The sequence below is a fragment of the Zingiber officinale genome, chromosome 3B (assembly GCF_018446385.1).
Source record: "Zingiber officinale cultivar Zhangliang chromosome 3B, Zo_v1.1, whole genome shotgun sequence".
NCBI classification, from domain to species: Eukaryota; Viridiplantae; Streptophyta; class Magnoliopsida; order Zingiberales; family Zingiberaceae; genus Zingiber; species Zingiber officinale.
Window position 1 is genome coordinate 79,313,249 of NC_055991.1, and position 23,194 is coordinate 79,336,442.

At 35.2% G+C, this 23,194-nt stretch overlaps 1 long non-coding RNA gene across 1 annotated transcript; it reads right to left on the bottom strand.

Moving 5' to 3' along the window:
* Window positions 1-9,304: 9,304 nt before the first annotated feature.
* On the bottom strand, window positions 9,305-23,181 carry LOC122056624. The gene is made up of 7 exons (XR_006133322.1): window positions 22,999-23,181; window positions 22,798-22,920; window positions 22,581-22,686; window positions 19,872-19,909; window positions 11,644-11,724; window positions 11,504-11,560; window positions 9,305-9,440 (listed from the first exon to the last, which is right to left on the bottom strand). It is a non-coding gene; the product is annotated as an uncharacterized LOC122056624 (long non-coding RNA).
* Window positions 23,182-23,194: the final 13 nt, after the last annotated feature.

Genomic DNA, 23,194 nt, shown 5'->3' on the forward strand with positions numbered 1-23,194 from the left:
AGTGCCCACTTCTTTTATGATGTGAAGATAGATGACTATGCAATCACATATATAATGATTATTAAACATATTAATAAATTGCATCAAAAGTATATTTTTTTAAGTGCATTCTTTGTATATAGTAGGTAATAAATAACAAAATGAAAATAATATTAGCAATATGAAAAACATGTAGTGCTTATGGAAGCTTCAAGATTTATTATGCACAATTGGTGTCTTCAATCTTAAGTTTAATCATGATTGAATTCCTGATAGCAATCACATTCTCATCTCTTTGTCTAAGTCATGATGCATGAGTTACAATTATTAGGCGACTCATTGGTTAAGACAATTCATTACCCCTCAAAGCTTTACAATTGACTTATTTTATATCATAATCCAGCAAATAACATTCTTTGACAAGTTGTATCATCTCTTACTTTCTTATTTTGTCAATACATTTTATTTGCATTAATTTAAACTTTAATAATATTAGTCATCTTCTTCATGTCTAGTATATTCTTAAAATGTCTAGTCAAATGGAGTAAACCCAATTTAGTATTGGTGAGCCATTTTGAACCAATCTGAGATAAAAGTAATATGACTACATATGTGATGCTGTGATTAAAAAAATGATGCCTAAAACAATTTGAGTCAGAGTTTACATACCCTTGCCAAACAAAGTAACTATGTAAAACAAAAAAACTAGTCAACTTTGCCTTCTAGTGTTGACGGTATTAAAGAATATTCTAATTTGATTTGATTTGATATGATTTGATAGATTAGGAAAGTAACATAGAAGGAATGGAGAGGTCAATCTGTGATTGAGAGAGATTTTTATTTTTCTTTTGTTTGTGATCTTCCTTTTCTAGTGTCTCCTGCATCCTCCTATTTTAGTTGGACTCTTTGTAAATTATGTAGAGATGAATATATATGTATGTTCTTGTTCTCTTCATACAATTCTATATGGTATCAGAGCAATAAGTGAATTTTAAGGCAGTCATGGTGGGCTCTGGCTCAACATCTTCGGATGCTAGGAGTGAGGTGATGCCTTTGGAGGCAAATGCATAACCGATGGCTGGTTTTCTTCCTGACAACTTTATTGGCTCTCTCCAGATTAGCCTTCATAAACTGAATGACAAAAATTACCTTGAGTGGTCTCAGACAATGCGGTCGGCAATAGAGGACAAAGGAAAACTTGATATCTGAATGGTGAAATCATTCCCCTAACCACAAAGGATCCAAGATCCAAGCATTGGCGGTCTCAAAATTCTATGGTCACTGCTTGGTTAATCAACTCTATGGATCCTGTGATTGGAAAGCCATTTATATTCCTACCCATAGCTCGAGATGTGTGGGAAGCTAATAGATTAGGGCAATCCAAGCGATAGTGCTGGCTATAAGAAGAAGATAGAAAGAGGTCGGGTATTTGTGTTTCTGGCTGGTTTGAACAAAGAACTTGATGAGGTTCGAGGGCATATCTTGGGATGAAAGCCCTTGCCCCCTCTAAGAGAAGTTTTTTCAGAAGTACGCAGAGAAGAAGCAAGAAGCCATGTGATGCTAAAAACATTCCTGAATCAAAACTGGAAATGGAGGGGCCCGCTCTTGCAGTTCGTGGTGCAGAATTTTAAGGAAATAGACAAGGAAAGCAAAGGCCTTGGTGTGATTATTGCAGAAAATCGTGGCACACTCGTGAAAACTGTTGGAAGCTACATGGAAAACCAGTAAATGGAAGCGATAACAAATTAGGGGGAGAAAGTCGTGCCCTTCATGTGAACCATTCAGATCCAAAGCAGCAATCTTCCTCAGAATTTTTTCCCTTCACTAAGGAATAAATGGAGCACTTACAAAAACTATTCTAGTCCCAATTCTTAGGAAATTCTAACTCTTCATGTACCCTTGCTCAGTCAGATATTGTTCCCGTCGGTACCATTGCATGTACCAAATCTAATGGCTTATGGATCTTAGATTCAGGTGCCACTGATCATATGACTAGTATTTTGCAATATTTCTCTTCATATACACCAAGCGCAGGGAATAAAAAGGTCAAAATTGCATATGTTTCTTGTAGAGTCCAATGTTTCTAAAAAAAACATAAATCCAAGGGGGGACATGGAAATAGACTCTTTATTTTTCTTAAGGGGGGCTAAATTGCTAATAACCAATTAATGGACACATGGGCTTAGCCCAATTGGTAAGGAATGGACCTAACCCTAGGGATTGATTCTTATAAGGGGTGGGCGGTAAAAAAAAAAAAGATAGAGGTGAGGGGTTTCGGCGGAAGAAAAGGAAGAGGAGGGAGGTCTCCACGGAAGGAAAGAAAAGGGGCGTCTCACCATTGTTCGTCGTCGCCTCCTACGCCAACATCAGCCCTCCGAACATAAGTCACCTCTTAGAACCCTCTTCTTCCACTTGATTAAGTCTGTGTTTTCTTTTCCTTTTGTTTCATCTTGTTTTCGCAGTAGTTTCTAGTACTTCTTCCAGCTCTTTTGAACTCATATACGCAGCAAGTTTGAGGGATCTCTAGGCTTTCCACAGCAGGTAGGGATGAGCGTTATATCGGGCTGGACAGCAGAGGGTTTTTGATGGTTGTGTCGGTATTATAAGCAAGGGATTGATCGTTTGTAGGCTGTTCCAGGATTTGAGTGTTGGAGATGATTTTTAGAGTTGTTTTGCTCCCTTGCAATAGATTGGTTGCGGCGAAGTGGATTCCATAAGTAGGCCGACTGAATCGATTATTGTTATTATTTATTTTCTTGCTTTGCCCTTCTAGGGATTTTTGAAAATTGATTGGCTTGGGAGGGTGAGGTTCAAGATTTCCTCAAGCTAGTTGCTTTGTGGTGGACAAATTCTGGGTGCCGGGAATGGACTGGGTTAGATGTTATAGTGCTGAGGTGTTTTCTGCTCAGGGTGGCAGGGTTGGATGGAGGGTATCAGTGTTGTGTTCTGGAAATGTGGTGGGTCTCAGTTATTGGTTAGAATGAGTGGAGAGTAATGGATTTGGGTGATCGTTGGTGAAGTTTTTGGTTTTCCTCGAGCAGTGATGAGGGAAAGGGAGTAGGTGTTGTGTTAAGTGATTATTTTTCTCTTGTCTTCTTTTAGAATTTTTGCATGGCCATGGTATAATTTAATCCTTATTCTGCCCATTACAAAAACTGCATGACCGTAGTATTAAGTGAATCTTGCTTGTTTTTTTTATATTTGTAGGACTGTTAAGTGATTCTAGCTTCTTAATTTAGGTATGGTATTAACACTGCATGCCCAAGGTATTAGCTAATCTTTGTGTTGCTTTTCACTAGAATTGCATGACCATGGAGTTAAGTGAATCTTGCTAGGTTCCTTCCAAATTAATAAGTCTATTAAGTGATCCTAGTTTCTTAATATAGGCATGGTAGTAAATTGCATGGTCATAACGTTTAGAGTGCTTGAGCCACCCTTCTGGAGTGTTAAGATGTATTCTTGGCCACATGAAATCCTTAGGTTGCATGAACTACATAGCATAGACTCAAATAAAGAATTGGTAGCGGGTCAGGTTGCTTCACCTAATAGATTCAACCATGGAAATTGACAAGAGTGTAGTGAATTCTAGTAATGACGGAGCTATGAGGGTGGAACGAAATCCAGTTTTAAATGACCTTCAAACAGGAAACTTGCTATACCTCGGTCCGGATTCCGTTAGTGTTTGTCACTCTATGATGTCTCATAACATTCAGGTTGTTCATGAATCTTGTGGAGTTCAAGTAGCCCTTCTTAAGGAGTTAGGTTTAACTACTATGGATGTAAGTTGCGAAGTCTGGTATTGATAAAACTATGGCCGCATGTGGATTCTGTATGTTGCTTAAGTAGTTGATTGTAATGAATGGTAATTTTGCTAAAAAAAACTATGATGATGAGGATTAATGGAAATTTCCGGAAGGGCCAAGGCCCCAGAGGGACCCCAATATCGGATTTCTATATTTGGCCACGGCCCAGTGACGAGAGTTGCTGACACCCCGCCACCTGGTACCATGGTTAAACAGATTGATCAATCAAACAAAGGATAAAAGATGGTTAACGCGTCTTCACCTAAAAATGATTTATGATAAATGCTAAAGGGAAATGCCAATAACGTAATGTATGAAGGATACTTATAATAATGTTGATGAAACCCGTAGTATAATGTTTAATGAAAATATGCTTATATGCCTGTTTGCTTGAATGTTTAACAACAATTCCAAATAAAGGTAGATTTAATGATATATGCAATTAGATAAGAAGATTTTTCTGCCATGGTTTGGAGGTGCTGAGTTAAATTCACAAGGTTTTGGGTTTGTGGCAGGTGTAGATATGAACGACATTGGAGGCTTGGATCCTTGACTAGACTGGGTTGGGCAGTACACTCCCGAGGACCCTCTGATTCCGCATTAAGAATAAATAAACAGCATTTATGTTTTAGAGAGAATAAAATAGTTTCTATCTAGATTCTCAGAATGTATGACTGGTTTATCAATAACGAAAGTTTTCTTATTATTTGAAATGTTTTATGATGCAAAAAAAAAACTTAGGGTCTTTTCAATTCCTTTGCTACTATTGCAGGAAAAGGACCGGTAACTATTTCTCAAACTATAACATTGAAAAATGTTTTACATGTTCCTAACCTTTCATACAATCTTCTATCCATCAGTAAATTCACCCATGATCACAATTGTTGAGCTAATTTTTGTTCCTCAAGTTGTGAATTTCAGGATTTAACCTCGGGGAAGATGATTAGGGATACTAAACAGGATGATGGGCTTTACCTCCTTAATGAAGGGTCTAGTTTTCAATAATAGTGAAATTTTGTTATGACATTATAGACTGGGTGTTGGGACCCCAAGGTTATTTTTGGTGTGATCAACCAAGTTAGGTTAGGTCCTGTTATGTTCTGATCCCTGTGTCTAAGTGTGCAGGAGCTTAGGAGCACAGGAAGTCAAGCGGAAGACGCGGCTAGCGAGAAGGACGACACGGAAGAGAGTCGACAGACTCGGTGCGTCCGAGGGACGAGACGCTGAGGAAGAGTAGGCCGATGGACGAGAAGGATGTGCGTGACGTTCGAGAGACGAGAAGCCGGAGCGGAAGCCTGCTCGAGGAGAAGGCCAAAAATTAGGTTCGGGTGAGCCCTATTCCGTTAGCCGAAATCACCTAGGTGATCGGAGCAGCGTAAGAGCTAGAGTGGAGCTATGGACCTGCTAGAGGCACCTTCAACAGGAGTTGAAGGCGCCTCCGCGACCTTCAGGAAGAAGCCGCCTTCAATGGCTGAAGGCGCCTTCAACCAGCTATGGAAGGTGCCTTCCATGGCTATGGAAGGTGCCTTCGACCAGGCAATCTGGCTGTTGGCGGAAAGGATAAAGTTTTATCCTTTGCCATGCTGGAGGCGCCTTCTAGACCTATGGAAGGCGCCTTCAGCATGAGGATAAGTTTTTCCAGGGGCTATAAAAAGACCCCTGAACCTAGGAAAGATGGAACAACTTATGTATTACTTTCCTAGCAATAGTCTGAGCTATTAAACGAGTGTAAAAGGTTTCTCCGCTTTCGGTGAAGGAGATTCTTAAGAGCTGTCATTTGTCTTGGATTAACAACCAGCTAGGTTGTAACCAAGTAAATTCTGATGCCTTTTACTATTTTATTTAAAGTTGCTATTTCTGTTTAATTTTATTTGCTATTGCTGCTAACCTGAGTCCAAAGATCGAGAAAGGTATTATTTTAAGTGTTTTAGGTAACTCAACCCTCTCTAGCCGGCCGACCCGGACTAACACTGGGGTATCCTAGTTTTCAATATTTAAAGCGGTTGTTTCCTAAGCTACTTATGTTGTAAGTTTTTCAATGTGAGTCATGTGAATTAGCAAAATATCATCGATCTATTTTTCAATCCCAGCCGTACAAAAAATCAACACCTTTTACTATGATTCATAGTGATATTTGGGATCCTTCTAGAGTGACCACCGTTTTTGGAAAATGTTGGTACATTACTTTCATTGATGATCATACTAGGGTCACATGGGTTTTTTTGCAAAAAGAAAAATCTGAAGCTACAATGATGTTTAAAATTTTCTATAACATGGTTCAAACTCAATTTCATACTCAGATTAAAATTTTATGAAGTGATAATGGAATGAAATTCTTTAACAATGTGTTGGGGATTTTATTTTTTTTGCTGAGAAAGGAATTTTGCACCAAAGTTCATGTAATTATACACCCCAATAAAATGAGGTTGCTGAAAGAAAAAATAAGCATCTCCTTGAAGTTGCTAGAGCCTTGAGTTTTACAACTAAGGTCCCTAAGTATCTTTGGAGGGGAAGTTGTTCTGACAACAACCTATTTAGTTAATCGAATGTCAACCCGATATTTGGCATTTAGAACTCCAATCCAGGTTTTCACATAATGCTTTCTCGATTCTCGGTTATTGACAAACATCCCTTTGAAAATCTTTGGAATTGTTGCATTTGCTCATAATTTTGATAGTAGAAAATCAAAACTTGATCCAAAAGCACATAAATGCATATTTGCAGGATACCCCACCAAACAAAAAGGTTACAAATGCTTTGATCCAGTTTCGAAAAAGATATTTGTCTCTATGGATATCACCTTCCTTGAAGGAACTTCATATCATAACTCTCATCTTCAGGGGGAGAACAAAACTAATGAAGATGAATGTGTTGATAAATCTAACTTAACCTTTGCACTTGTTCCTAATGATGCCCGATCACTAAAAGTAAAAGAGGTAGAAAAATGTGGAAAATATTGAATCTACCAACAAACAAGAACACATTGTGATAATGCCATCTCAAAATGAACAAGCTCAGAAATAGATGTGAATCAATATAAAGATTTGTCTATTCAAAGAAAAAGGAAGGCCCTAGTCCCCAGCATCCTCAATTATCCAATCAGAGGTTCAATCATGAAATTCATGATTCACAAGGCCATGATCTTCCATGTAACTTTGAGTCTAACTCTTCTAGTCAACTAGATCTTCCTATTGCTCTTAGGAAAGGTGTTAGATCTTGTTCAAAATATCCACTGTCAAATTTTGTGGCTTATGAAAATATTTCACCTTCCTGTTGTACATTTATTTCACATTTGTCTATCCATTCCTAACAGCATCCAGGAAGCTCTGAATGTTCCTAAGTGGAGAGAAGCTATTCTTGAGGAGATGAGAGCTTTGGAGAAGAACTACTTGGGAGAAAGTGGACCTACCTAATGGGAAGACAATTGTTGGTTGTAAGTGGGTATTTACTGTGAAATACAACTCAGATGGATCCATGGAGAGGTACAAGACCCGCCTGGTCCTCAGACTTATGGAGTAGACTACTCCGAAACTTCTTCTTCGATTGCTAAGTTAAACACGGTACGAATACTTCTATCTATAGCTGCTAACCTTGATTGGCTATTGAATCAACTAGATGTGAAGAATGCATTTGTAAATGGAAACCTAGAAGAGGAGGTTTATATGGAACCTCCACCCGGATTCATTGAGAAATTTGGAAGTAAAGTATGCAAGCTAAGAAGGTCTATATATGAACTCAAACAGTCCCAGAGCTTGGTTTGACAAGTTTATAAGGTTTGTTAAAGGTCAAGGATATACTCAGGGCCAATCTGATCATACTCTATTTACTAAAAGATCCACTAAGAATAAGATTCCAGTGTTGATTGTCTACGTAGATGACATAATATTGACCGGTGATAATGCTGAAGAAATGAGCAAATTGAAGCAAAGCTTAGCCAAAGAGTTTGAAATTAAAGACTTGGGCTAGCTAAAATATTTTATGGGAATGGAAGTTGTCAGATCCAAGAAGGGTATTGTGGTTTCACAATGGAAGTATATTCTAGATCTTTTAAAAGAAACTAGAATGAGTGGCTGCAAACTATCAGAAACTCCAATAGATATTAATGTTAAGCTTGGAGAAGTTAAACAAGGAACTCCTGCAGATGCAGGAAGGTACCAAAGACTGGTTAGAAGGTTGATTTACTTGTCACACACATGACTTGATATTGCTTTTGCTGTGAGTATCGTGAGTCAAATTATGCACTCTCCATTTAAAGAGCACCTTGAAGCTGCATATCGAATTCTCTGATATTTGAAAGGGACTCCAAGAAAAGGACTCTTCTTTAGAAAAAAATGACAAGAGAGGGATTGAGGTGTATACTAATGCTGATTTGACAGGATCAATCACTGATAGGAGGTCAACTTTAGGTACTGTACATTTCTTTGGGGCGATTTAGTTTCTTGGAGAAGCAAGAAACAAAGTGTAGTTGCTAGAAGCAATGGCCAGGCAGGGTTTAGATCTATGGCTCAAGGTGTCTGTAAGGTTCTTTGAATTAAGAAGGTCCTAGGAGATCTTACTAAGGCAATTAACCTTCCTATGAAGCTATACTATGATAACAAGGCGGTGATCAGCATTGTTCAAAATCTAGTTCAACATGACAGAACAAAACATGTTGAGATTGACGAACACTTTATAAAGGAAAAACTCGATAAGGGAATAATTTGTACTCCATTTTTGCCAACTTTACAGCAAGTGGCAGATGTGTTGATCAAGGGCTTGTTGAAATCGACATTTGAATTTCAAGTCAATAAGTTGGGCACGATAGATACCTTTGCACCAACTTGAGGAGGAGTGTTGACAGTATTAAAGAATATTCTAATTTGATTTGATAGATAAGGGAAGTAACATAGAAGGAAAAGAGAGGTCAATCTGTGATTGAGAGAGATTTTTATTTTTCTTTTGTTTGTGATCCTCCTTTTCTAGTGTCTCCTGCATCCTCCTATTTTAGTTGGAATCTTTGTAAATTATGTAGAGATGAATATATGTATTTTATTTTTCTCTTCATACAATTCTACATCTAGTAACATAAGCATTTTGTTATAAATGCATCTACAAGGCATAAAATCATACAAAAGGAAAAGATCAAATTACCACAAGAAATTTTAGGTCCCTTTCTAGGTGATTCATATCAACACTGCATCAATGAGAATAGGCATATTATAGCTGATTCATATGAAAAGCTCAAAAAAAATGAGTCAGAACAGTGAAGTGCCAAGATATACGTGTATCTTAGTTTGTTGTATAAAATTGAGCAAAGGCATATTAAGAAAATTGTAAACCAATGCCAAATAACAAGTGGGAATGAAACATGTGAAGAATTATACATCAACAAAATGAAGCATACAACAACATCCAAGCATTATCCCACTAGGTGGGTCCGCTATATAAATGCTTTTACACCATGGGGATCTATCTCCTACTATATTATCGTGTATATTTAAATAAATTTTATCTTATTTTATCGTAGCTAATGAAGTCTTCTTTGGTCTATCTCTTTCTTGTTTGATTTGCATATGAAGCATAGGAATGAAAAATTGCAATGTATATGTCAGAGAGATCGATTCTAGTAAAATTGTCTGGGATCAATGTCACCAAAGCCCAGAAGCATTAGTATTCCTCCTGCATAATGAACAGAAGCTAGTGTAACTAGAAGAGCTTTCTTGATGGAAGTTACATCTTCAAAGAATGAAGGAGAAATGTCCTGGTAACTTATACTGAGGAATTAATTAAAACCTATTTATATTAATATTTGATTATTATAGAAACTTACTATTAGATTATATTTGAGATGTTGAATATTAAATTTAAATTTAGACAATCAGTAAGCATCATACATACAAAACTTTGAAGGATTTAGTATAGAATGAAGAAAAACAATTTCATCCCCATTAGATCATAGGCAAAGAAGAGCATCATTACAAAAAGAATAAATAAAAAATTAATAGACTCGCTTATGTTAGAGTAAGAATATCTAGAAAATTTTAATGACTAAATAAAGTCTTCATCAGAAGACAACCATAGTTATCCACGAAAAGTCTAAGATAATTTCATACATGACTTTTTCCAAAAATTCATGTAAGTGCTAAAGAATACTTGTCCATACAGCTGGAGTATTAGATCTAGAAGTTTTAGAAGTAGGATTATGCTCATGATAGCATCCTAAAGTGAACTTGCTTTTCTTCATATGGGTTTTCAGAATAACATTAAGAGCAATTTGGAAACTACAATATAAATGAAAATTAGAAATACAATTCTCAGCCGTTATTCTTGTTGTTCATATGAAGATCCTAGAATATTCTGTAACATTTCCTAAGAACCAATACACTGCATTTGGTTAGAAATAAATCTTTCTCATGTTCATGTGGAGAAGGAAATTGACTATTTGGGTGCATGATAAAAAAAATTCAATTGATTATGGCATCAGGGGACCATGTTGTCAGCTAACCATATGGGCACAAGTACCAAACCATTTTGAGCTAAGAATGAAATGGATCTCAGTACCAGAACTTTAAACCTAGAGCAAATCTACTGTATCAGCTGCTGTATTACTATGGTATTTTCAGTGATCAACCATAATCCAGACTATTATAATACATATAACATATAAATAAAAAGGAGGCATGGGAGGATTGTCTCCGCCTTCCCTTCCTTGAGCCACAATGTGGGCGCTGCCCACAACGGCTACTACTGTCCTTCCTCACCAAATTGAAGCCGCCACTATCACCAAGTTGCCACCCACCACCACCCAGCACTGCCCCTTATCTAATCACAACAGCCCCTCACGACCCTTCTCTATGAAAGGCGCATCCCTGCCCTTTACCACCATCTTCCAACAATCATCTCCCTCCCCTCTCAAAGTATCATTCGATCAACACTTCCTTCTCACAAAAATAGCTTTTCTTTCCCCTTCCTGAAGAACCCGAGCAATTTCTACCTTAGACCATGATGAATCCATTATCCTCAAGCATCAGAAAACTACAATATTTAAGCGGTATTAGATGCAAACTGGAGTGTTGCAATAAAGGTTGGTGGGCATTTAGTCAAAATTTTGTGGCAATCTTCACTTGGGGCAGAAAAACATTATTGAAACTATTTTCACATTACAAGATTCTTTGCAGATGGATAGTACATATATGATCAATTTGAGACCAGAAATATCAGGAAAGAAAATGTTATAAACGTAATATGTGGAACCATGTATAGGACCATGGTACATTGTATAGAACCATGTATCCTTTTGTATCAACCATATAATGAGATGATATTAGTTCATGCGAAATGTACATGTTGTCATTGTAAATCTGGAGCACTGTTGCACCAAAGAAGGCAGTTTAAATTTTCAAGATTAAAGCATATGTTCAAAGTATCATTTCATGCTAGATAAAGGTTAGTGTTAGGTTGATACAGTATGTACTGACACTAAATTGGTAGTTATGCCAATTCAACACCAAAGGAATAAAAGATGGAAGAGGAGGGAGATACACAAAAATTAGAGAGAGTAAGACACAAGACAAAAAGAAGAAAGCATGTCCTAAGAAAACAAAACAACATAAAAGACAAAAATAAAAATAAAACCCCAAACAACATTTAATTAATTGCTTCAATTGGAATACTCTAGTCATGTACCGAATCAATCAGACTTGGACATAAGACATAATGCTCAGCAAGTGCATTATACTTACAGCCATACTACTCTGTACAAACATTGATACTGGCCATGCTTAAAACTATGCTTGAAACTGAAAACATTTATAAAAAAAACTATTTAATCAGGAATTTAGCACATTATAGAACATAAAGTTAACATATCATGTTACTATACTTAGTGCAAGGACATAGAGAGCTATGTTGTTCCATCTTGACATGTTAGGACAAAGCCCTTTAGGATAGCAGCTAATCCAACCTTCAAAAATAAAGCAACATCATTAGTTGGATCAAATACTTACAAAAATATAAAAGTAACTTAGTAATTACAAGTCGTGAGTATTATAAACATAATAGTCAGAGCAAAAGTTGATTTCATCAAATTATTTATAGAGCCTTAGATTTATCTTGAAATCTGAGACTTGTTTTCTATCCTTAGCATTTAAAGTTAAGGTAAACCTCCTTGCAATATTATTTTCAGTAGTTACTTGGTAAAACAAAGTCCTGCACTAGGCTACTTCAAAAATCTAGTAGTTTTTTTTTAGAATTACTTACAACCTAATTGAGAAAAGGTTGTTGGTATAGTATAAGTTACAGGATCTATGAGGTTAATTGTTATATAAATAATAGTTTGTTGTTATAGGCCATGGTGGGTCTACTGTGTACCTTGATAAACCTTTGTCATTTCTTAAGAAACAGGATATCAGAACCAGTGACAACTCTTTAAAGGATGCAACCTTGGAACAAAACATGAACCATAAAAAAACCTTAGAAGAAAACAAGGAGTCCCTTCATATAGAAATACAAGGATGTCAGCATCTAGGCTACCCTTCAAGTTTGGCATTATCCTTCTCATCCTATTATTTATTGCATTGCATAGTTCCCAAGTTAGTCCTACCCAAGTATCAACCTCAAGCAATGAAAGGTTGGAAGGAACAAGGAAGCCTACTAAAAGTGAGATTTCAAACACATACGATATCAATAAATAAAGAAGGAAACTATGTGATCTGTAGAAGATGACAGCATATCATCCGAGATAGATTTGTCACCATGGTCACATCCATTAGGCTTAAAAGGGAAAAAAATAATATCATATTTGTACAACATGTATATGCTTAAGGCAAAAAATAAATGGAGGTTTCAAGATAGAAACTATCCATATAGTTTATAATTAACATTTTTTCATGGATTAACCTTGTGATATTATTCTTCAATTGAACTTCTCAAACAACACCTACTGATACATTCCTTACTTTGTACCAAAGTTCAAAGGTACAAAACAATAGTAGTATTTAGTATTTACTAATTAAGGTAAAGTGAAAACTCAAAAATATATTGTTTCTCCAACTAACATATCTTTGATATCTAGCTAAGAATAGGTAATAAGTCCAAATGGGTTCTTCAAGTTGATTAAAGTCAATACTGTCATGGTAGTCAATGCTAATTGGGTTTTTGAGGTTCCAATTCATTGAAATACTATTTTTCTCAATAAGTTCAAACAAACTATTGCAGATTTAGGGATTATACTATGCAAGGAGAATAGGTGATTAAAATGTTATTTTACTGAACTATTTCCTAATGAAGTTATTGCAATATGACCAAGAGGTCATGGGTTCAAGTCGCTAAAACAACCTCTAGCAACGCAAGATAAGACTACGTACAATACATCCTTCCCTGAGACTGCCAATACCTCACATTGGCGGGAGCTTCATGCATTAGGCTGCCCTTTTTCTTTCCTAATGAAGTGAAATTTCAATTAGTTAGTTCATGCTAACTAAGACAAATGAGGGGATTAACCCATTTCATGTTGACTAGAAGAAAATTCAAGAGCCTCATTTGGTGGCTACTTTGTTAAACTTCCTTGTGATATTACTCTTCAATTGAACTTCTCAAACAACACCTACTGATACATTCGTTACTTTGTACCAAAGTTCAAAGGTACAAAACAATAGTAGTATTTAGTATTTACTAATTAAGGTAAAGTGAAAACTCAAAAATATATTGTTTCTCCAACTAACATATCTTTGATATCTAGCTAAGAATAGGTAATAAGTCCAAATGGGTTCTTCAAGTTGATTAAAGTCAATACTGTCATGGTAGTCAATGCTAATTGGGTTTTTAAGGTTCCAATTCATTGAAATACTATTTTTCTCAATAAATTCAAACAAACTATTGCAGATTTAGGGATTATACTATGCAAGGAGAATAGGTGATTAAAATGTTATTTTACTGAACTATTTCCTAATGAAGTTATTGCAATATGACCAAGAGGTCATGGGTTCAAGTCGCTAAAACAACCTCTAGCAACGCAAGATAAGACTACGTACAATACATCCTTCCCTAAGACTGCCAATACCTCACATTGGCGGGAGCTTCATGCATTAGGCTGCCCTTTTTCTTTCCTAATGAAGTGAAATTTCAATTAGTTAGTTCATGCTAACTAAGAAAAATGAGGGGATTAACCCATTTCATGTTGACTAGAAGAAAATTCAAGAGCCTCATTTGGTGGCTACTTTGTTAAACTTCCTTTGTTAACGATACCAAAGTTAGCAAGTTTGTGAGCTTGATGTCCAATGGACTAGTATTTCAAATTGAGGACAATCCTACTAAGGAATGTTCATGTATCAAAATCAGTTTTGAAGCACCTAGCATCAGTTCTAGCATAAGTTAACCAATTTGAATGGACTAACTTGGCTAGCATGACCACCAACACTAGCACTGGAACTGGCATAGTTATAGTTATAGCTATAAAACAACAATGTAAAAATAATAAATTGAGAAGGAAAAGCAAAGTTAAGCAAGAGTTACTTCCAATGATAAACCAATAACAAACCCTTGCTGAAGTGGATGATCAAATGGTGATCCACCTAAAACTGCATCACTTATTTTATCATTGAAACTAATGATTTAGAAAAAAAAAAGAATCCAATAAAATGTGAGTAAATAAAATTTTAAAAAAAATATTAGAATAGGCAACAAAACTGGGTAGGAATAATGATGCAAATGCATATAAGAAGAAAAGGTACAGTTTCATTCAAATCAAGAATTCAATTTTGGCTTATTAAAATAAACTTTTGTCAGTTTTAATGAATCTAAAAACTTCAAGCAAAGCTAAACAAATGAAGTAAATAGAAGTATTCATTTACCTCATATTACTATGCAATTGCAATTTAAGAGAGAGTACAATTATGTAAATGAAGATCTAGACAATATTTGGCAGCCAAAACACAAATTTTTTAATCGTATATATCCTCCATCTTGGCTATACTATATGATGCCCAAGGACTACTTCAAGTCAATCTAATCAATAGCTGTGTCGAGAGTTTCAGACTTTCGCTAGAACCATAATATTTCAGTATTGTGTTGATGTTTCAACCTACAACACTAATGGAGAATTGGAGTGGTACGATGAAGGAGATAAAAAAAAAAGAAGAATAGAACACAACTATATGCCAAATTTCGGATTTTATGTTCTACTTGCAACAGTACAATGTTGATGTTAAAAGCTACAAAAAAAATAATAAATATTATTTCAATTTATCTTAATAAGTTTTGTGGCATGTCAAGGGGTCTATAATGTACACACTCATTGACATTATTAATACAATTACATAGAATAGATTACCTATATTAAGTTTCTATAATTTATCCAAACGACATGTTGAACGGTTTAGACTATTTGACTTTATTGAGCAAAACTAGGCAAATAAGATTGGCATTGATACCAAATTGATGCAATCACACTCTGTTACTCAAAATTAAATTAAATTGATAAATTTAAATGCAACATCAAAATTTTGCCACATAACCCAAATTTTGCCATGTCAGCCCACCGGCATCCTTGATGCTACGATAATCTTGAGTAACCCAAATGTTGCATGTGGATGCTCTAAGTCTTTAGGCATGTCTTCAAAGGAGGTCGTCTCTTGACTAAAGCCAGACACCTTGTGATGTCGGCTTTGATACACTTTGCATGGAGATCTAGGAACATTTGCATCTTTGATGAGGGATAGTCAAAGAGTGAGAAATTTTTTAAAAATGCACAAATTCATGATTGTTGGAGTTTGGGAGTATTTTTTATCTAACATTATGTCAAAGATGAGCCGCTACTAATTTTTGGGTATTATACCTTGGTCTTGCTTTGATATATATTTTTTTACTTATAAAAAAAAATGCTTGGAACTTAAAAGTAACTTAACCAAAAGCACATTTGCGCCATGTATCACATATATCTGTTGGAAGAGGAAACTGTGTGTAACCTAGGCAACAAAATATTATAAGAAAAATCATTAGAGATTTGGATATAATAATCATGTCAGAAGAAATAGTAATGTTAATTGTCAGAAACACCCTTCTATAGATGTATCTGGGCATGAATGCACCTAAACAATACGTTTACTGTTACAAATATTATAAAAGTCTATGTATAGAGTCATAATCTTATCTAGTGAGGGGATGACCTATACTGTATCTACTTATGGCGACATAAGGATTATGCAACAAAGCTTGTCAAAGTCCAAATGATTGATTATTATCAAGTTATGTTAGACCCAACCATTATGGTTTAGCTACAACGCTGACTTATTTAGGATGTCATATCTGAGCATATTAATATTATCTCAATAATTTTTCTCCCATTTCAACATATCCAAATTACTGCAGATTGATTCAATAAAAGTGCAAAATAAAATCTAATGGCATGTGTATTTTTAGGAATTCATCTACATATCTTTTATGGATTTGCCAATTGATTAGCATTAATTGTTATGTATTATGTATCTAGTGTTATATATATTATCTATGCCCACATTGGTTAGGATAATTAATTTAATTGTTAAGTGATTAGACATTATATTTGTTTGCATATATGGATTTGATTTACTTATTTTATATACTATATAGTAATTAAAAAAACTCATATAGTCGTACTTTTTGACATGCTATTTGGCATTATTATCTATACAATGGTGTTAAGGTATGGGCAGTAAATGAAGGCGTTATATGTGATATATGATTTCGAAACCTCCACTGTTAATCTTTCTCAATAATTATTTATGTTGTTTTATATTGCCTAATTTATACTCAACTGGTGAAGAAGATCGTGTGTGTTTTTTCCATCTATTAGAAATAAAAAAAAAGAATAGAATGGACAAAAATATCTCAGTAATAAGCTTTCCTTGCAAAATTAAGGCCCCAAGGTTGTGTCTCTCATGAGTGTAGGAAACACAAAGGAAAATAAGTAATTGGCAGAAGGATTTATCCGTCAGTCCTTTGCCAATGTTTTCTTTGGCAGAAATAGAAGACAGGAAGTAAGGAATATGAAATTCTTTATCCAGTTCAACCCAAATTTTCTTCCAGTTAATTTGGATAAACATGAACTATTCACATGCAATGGACACAATCCAACCAAAAAAGACTCAGGATTGTTTTGCTCCCAATTCTATATTTGATTTATATTTTTTAACAAATAAATTTTGAAACTTTGGTTGCTCTCCCTCATTGATTCCCTTCATGAAATGGAACAAAGGGGCACTCTATTTCTTTCCTTCACAAGAAGGGAACAAAAGCTAGAAAAAAAAAATTTACTAATGTGTTCCTAGATTTTATTTTTCTTTCCTTAGTTGTTTCCTTCCCTCGTAGAAAAGTGAGCTAAAGATTGAGCTTACTACTGAAATTGCATTCTCAATTATACAAACAACCTCACAGATTTACATCAGGAACGTGACACCAAAAGCTCCATCTCGATCAATGTTAACTTAAATGCAAAGGTTGACCTCGAATTGGAAAACAATAAAATAGTAGGGGAATAGTGTTGGGAATCATAAGCATATGCATCCATCACACAAGATGTCCAAACTTTATAACTTATACAGCCAACAAAAAACTGAACTCCCTAATCAAACTCATTGCCAATATCCTCCTCCAAGAAGTACTTGTTGGTGCGGTTAGCACTGACGGTCTAACTCAGGTTGTGATAAATGACAAAGTAGGTTAAGTTAGTTTCGTTGTGATCTAACACCTTGACGAAGTGTGCAGGAGAAGCCCAGCTAGGTCGACGGGCGGACCGGATAGTTGGCACGAAGTCCAAACAAGTCGACGGGCCGACCGGATAGTTGGCACAAAATCCAGACAAGTTGACGGGCTGACCGGATGTCTGACATGAAGTCCAGCTAGCTGATACGAAGTCCAGAGAGGTCGACGGGCTGAGCTGATGTCTGGCAGGTAAGTTAAGGTAAGTCACTGGAGGGGAGTGACTTGGTGAGGACGCATTCCCAGTTAGGGAACTTAGGCGTCGATCCAACTTAGAACCATTTCGAGAATCTAAGTTAAGATTGTGACTAGATTCCGGTCTCGGTGAGACGAAATCTAATTATTACTCTATTTTACTATATTTGAACTAACTTTTGTTTTGCAGGGTAGTTTAATCTTTATTTTGCCTCGGACTAACATTTTCTTTCAGGAAAAGGAATTTCTGGAAAATGGTGGTACGGGCGCCTGGAACTGGTCCGGACGCCTGGAAGGCAAAACTTATCTCGTTGCAGATATGGAGCGCGTTGATTGGCCGGGTCTACGTCACGGTCTGAGTGCTCGGAAGGAATCTGGGCGCTCGGAGCACCTCTATAAAAGAAAGCCTCCACCAGAGTTGAGAATAAAAACTTCTTCCTAAGACTGCTCCATTGCGCACTGCTCCTGCAACGCTGCGAGGCTGCTCCGACAACCTACGATTCGAGCTTATTGTTTTTCTGTTGTCGTTATTTAATCTTTATTCTTGTACTTAACTTTGTAATCAATTTTCGAACTGCTAGTTAATTGCCCAACGAAAGCACTCGACGAGTGCGGGCCTTGTAGTAGGAGTCGACTAAGGCTCCAAACCAAATAAAATTGATTCGTGTTAGCATTGTGATTTTTATTTTTCCGCTGCATACTCGCTTCGAATTTTCGATCGCTATCCCCCCTCTAGCGACTTCTACGATCCAACAGTACTTAGATCCACTAAATTCCATAAAGAGCAATCAAACTACATAAACAAACATATCATCATAATGAGAATAATAAATGCTACTCAAAGCATACTTCACAAAAAGGAGCACTGATCTACTGGATATCATATTTCATAAAAAATAAGAAAGTTAATGCATTCTCATATATAAATGGAGTCTCATTTAAGGTCCAACTCAAAAAACCAATGGATCTAATATTATATTTAATCTAATCAGTTAAAAATCAAATAACAACTTTATAAAAGGAAAATCATCGATGTGTGTAAATTTTATTTAGCTAGATCAGCTATGTGCATACATAAGTAAAAATAAAACTGGAGTATTAACACTTGTAAAAAATGGGTCTTGGACTTGAACTAAAAAAATTTAAATAACTTTCGAAAATGAATCAACTTCCATTGAAATTAATTACTTGTAGATTTAGGTTTATCAATTACTTGAAGCCGAGTTTTCATGTTAAATTTACACCATCACAAATACTATCAAAATAAATTTGAATGTCATACTTATTTAATTTTTAAATTGATGTATTACAATATTTAGCATGTTTATTATGATACTTATCCAACTCTCTCAACCATCTATTTTTGTAATTATCCAGTCATTCAAACTATTTTTTTGATTACAGATTATATGTATCTATAAATCGTATAAGAGACAAAAGACAAAAAAAAAACTGATAATTCATAAAAAGCATCTAAAACCAAATGGCCATCTTGCCTTCAACACCCACAGACGTCCATTTCTTGGCGAAAAATATAACTACTTTGTACAATGAATATAAGCTAATGGTTTACCTAAATAGTATCTTACATAATAAAAATAAAGTAATAAGGCGGCTTGATCTCCCATTTTTAATTTATTGCCGTGAGAATTCTAGATGGGCAATCAACTCAACTATTGACGTCTTAAGTTTTAACCACAACAATAAACAAGTACATATGTACAAGAACGCGTATGATGAACCAGATAGCTTACTTCTCAAGCAAGTAAGGAAAGGGAGCCACAATTGTACAATAATCACATTCCTGTACATTAGGAAAACAACTTCATTAATATACATGTTAATGTAATATAATTATACCCTTCATAATTGTAGTACAAGCAATGCAAGAAAAGCTTTACCTTTAAAGATGCAATAAATTAAAGGTCCAATTCTAGATTTCACATATTCAATATAAACTTGCACTGAAAAGAAAAAACCCATGCAAATTGGCAAGACTTGACAATCAATAATACTTAACAACCAAAGATGATCCCTATAGTGAAGAATTTGAAACTTGCAACAAAAGGAAAGAAATAAAATATGCTAGGACATGAATATCTGATCTAAAGACACCATTTTCAAGGCATTTGACCACCGATATATAGAAGACGATTCTTATAAAATTTCTCAAAATCTAACCGGTGTTTGTTAGGACAAATAACATTTTCCTTGTGAGCCTGCATATGGGGAAAGAATTGTAATGTCAGATTAGCAACAAGAAAAGGCAACAAAAGCATAATGATACTGAAACAAAATATTCATTGTTAACCTAAACCAAGATCATGAACACAGTTTCCAGAAACTCTAATGTAAGTACTTCAATTAAAAAACATTACAAATCTAATAGGGCATATGTTCTTTGCATAAGAAAAAGTTGCATTTAAAGATTGGCCAAAGATAACAAAATAACTTACAGAAGACACATATTCATTATAAAAAAAACACTTTGCTAGAAAAGGCCACACTTCCACCTTAACAACATAAGAAATACTCTCTCAAAAAAGAACACAAGCACAACATGATGGTTACACTAATCAGAGTATATCATGATATTATGAATGATTATTGTTTTGTGAGTCAGCTATGAAATTACTAGTGCAACACCCGTCATGCATAAGTAGCCTTAATGAATGGGGGCATATCCAATTTGACAAAGATATGTGAACAAGATGAGAAGTGTCAATTAATTTGAATAAGTGATTATTCACTTATTTTAGTCTAGAATAAATAAAGAGACAACTTTCACAAAAGGAATATAGGACCCTTAGTTTGCTTAATAGTGAAAAGATCCATGCAATCAACACAATGAATATGAAAACCTAATGCATCCAACATGAACATAGAAGAATTATAGACATACTTAAAACTAAGTTGGTAGAGACCGGTTGAGCATGACAACACAATGATTTTGTTTCTAGTGAAGTTGTATTTCTTACAAGAATAACTTGTAATTGACTGAATCAACCTACACAATGAAATATGTAACACACTCTAGAAGGAACCTAATGTTGGCAGCTTCTCCCCATATAAAGAAATAAACTAACGTACAACTTCTTTTCCTTGCTAGGGTTATCCATGCCATAGAAAATTCAACAAAAAATTAGTAAAAAAAACTTAATAAAGGAAAATATATAACATAATAGCAAGAAGATAGTCACACAAAAAAGTGCATACTCCTTCCATACTGGTTGAAGGGCAAATACTTGTACCACTTGGTATAAGTTCTAAAGAGACTTCTCCAAGACATTGTTTACAGTAGTTTCATCTATTTTCTGCTCAACAAATTTTACATCTTATGAACAATGAAGTATTGAATTAAATGACGAATCAATTGATAGATAAACGTTGTAAGAACAATATCAAACAATAAAAAATGAAAATGAAAATAAGTAAATTATAGATGGATGAGAAGAAAAATAGGACATTGTACTTGTAGTGAGATATACTTATCCAGAATAATGGCACATGCAGAGTTAGATAGGTGAAATTTTGTGGTTATAACTAGGGTTGCAAACGAATCAAGCTGGCTCACGAGCTTTTCGAGCCGGCTCGAAAAATATTCGATTCGTATTCGAATCTATTGAATTCGAGCCGAACTTGAACATGTTTGAACTTTTTTTCGAGCCGAACACAAGCCCAAATTATATTGTTCGAGCCGCTCACAAGTCTTAATATTTATTAATATAAATTGAATATATATTAAATAAATAAATTTCAAGCCTTTCGAACCTATTTTCGAGCAATTATTCGAATAGTTCGCAAACATGTTCGAATATTTTGAGCTGAACTCGAACTCGAGCCCTAATTCGAACCGAACTCGAACCAAACATTTTGAATTTTTCGAGCTTCGAATCGAGCTTGATACCTATTTCGAGCTGAATTCGAGCCTTAAATTTTTCTGCATATTCAGCTCGATTCGATTGGTTTACACCCCTAGTTATAACAGTACTATGACCCAATAGCTAGACACCACTGGGTACTGGCTACTAGTCATTTTTGCCATTTTCTCTACGCAAACATTTATAAAACTCACAAATCATTCCTTTCCTCTTCTTCGCTAAGAACATGTCTACTTGTGGTGAGGAAGGAAATAAGGAAAGGAAGAGTATTGCAAAGATAGTAAGGGCAACCCAGTGCACAAAGCTCCTCCAAATAAGGGGTCCCAAGGAAGTGCCTATTGTATGCAGCCTTACCTTGCTTTGCAAGAGGCTATTTACGAGACTCAAACACATGACCTCTAGGTCACACGATAGCAACTTCACCATTGTGCCAAGGCTCCCCTTCAAGAGTGCTGCAAAGATATGGATGGATTTACTCTTGTTTAAGAGGTCAGAGAACTAAAGTAGATCACAATGTCATATTACAATTTTAATTACTTCTTCAAGTTTTTTAGCTTATAATATATAAATATATCCAATGTCAGTAGGAATTTCTTATCAAACATTTTCTTCCATCACTAGGGTGGTCTTATGCAAGCTCCAATGTCAAAAGAATAAATAAAAATAACTTCAGATCTTTTGAGAAACAAACCTCCAGCTCCTACCTCCTCAAATTTAAATCTTCAAGGAATAAGTTTCTCCCTATCTTCCTGCAAAGTATTCAGAAAGAAAATTTTAAGCAATGAATACATGTTAGAATTATTAGCACAAATATAAATAATTTTCCCTTATTAAACTTTATTGGAGTCTCTAATGTTAAATAAAGGTTGTGACCGGACAACATCTTGTATAGAACAAAAGGGGTCAGGTTTGAAAGTCCTTGTCGGAACATTTCCTTAGCAAAACAATAATATCAAAAGTAAGCATTGTCTACTTTAAAGTTATCTTACAACTAGGGAGAAAATCACACCATTGATGTCATCTTACTACCAGGTCTACACTCATTGCCAACCTTTGATACTAGCTTTCCACTCTTCATGGTAGACTTGGAAGTCGGACCACTAGAGCAATCACTCCTGTAGAATTTGAAAATTCTTAAGGCAACAAAGTAGGATAGATTTCAAATAATATCAAAAGTAAGCATAGTCTGCTTTAAAGTTATCTTACAACTAGAGAGAAGAGCACACCATTGAAGTCATCTTATAGCTAGGTCTACACTCATTGCCAACATTTGATACTAGCTTTCCATTCTTCTAGTAGACTTAGAAGTCGAATCACCAACACAATCACTCTTGTAGAATCTGAAAATTCTGAAGGCAACAAAGTAGGATAGAAATCAAATAGAGTTGAGGTTGGGTTTTTAAGAGATATGAAGTCTGGAAAAATACCTTCAATCACTCTAGATGGCTTACACTCAAGTACAATTGTCAAAGTAGGTCCCTTCACATCCTTCATACATTTGGTAGTATGCAAAATTAGAAGGAAAAATGTGGTGATATTCCATGTCATCATTGTCATCAAGAAAATTAGAACAAATGTTTTTAAAAAGGTTCACATAATGCCTTGTGTCCATAGACTGTAAGA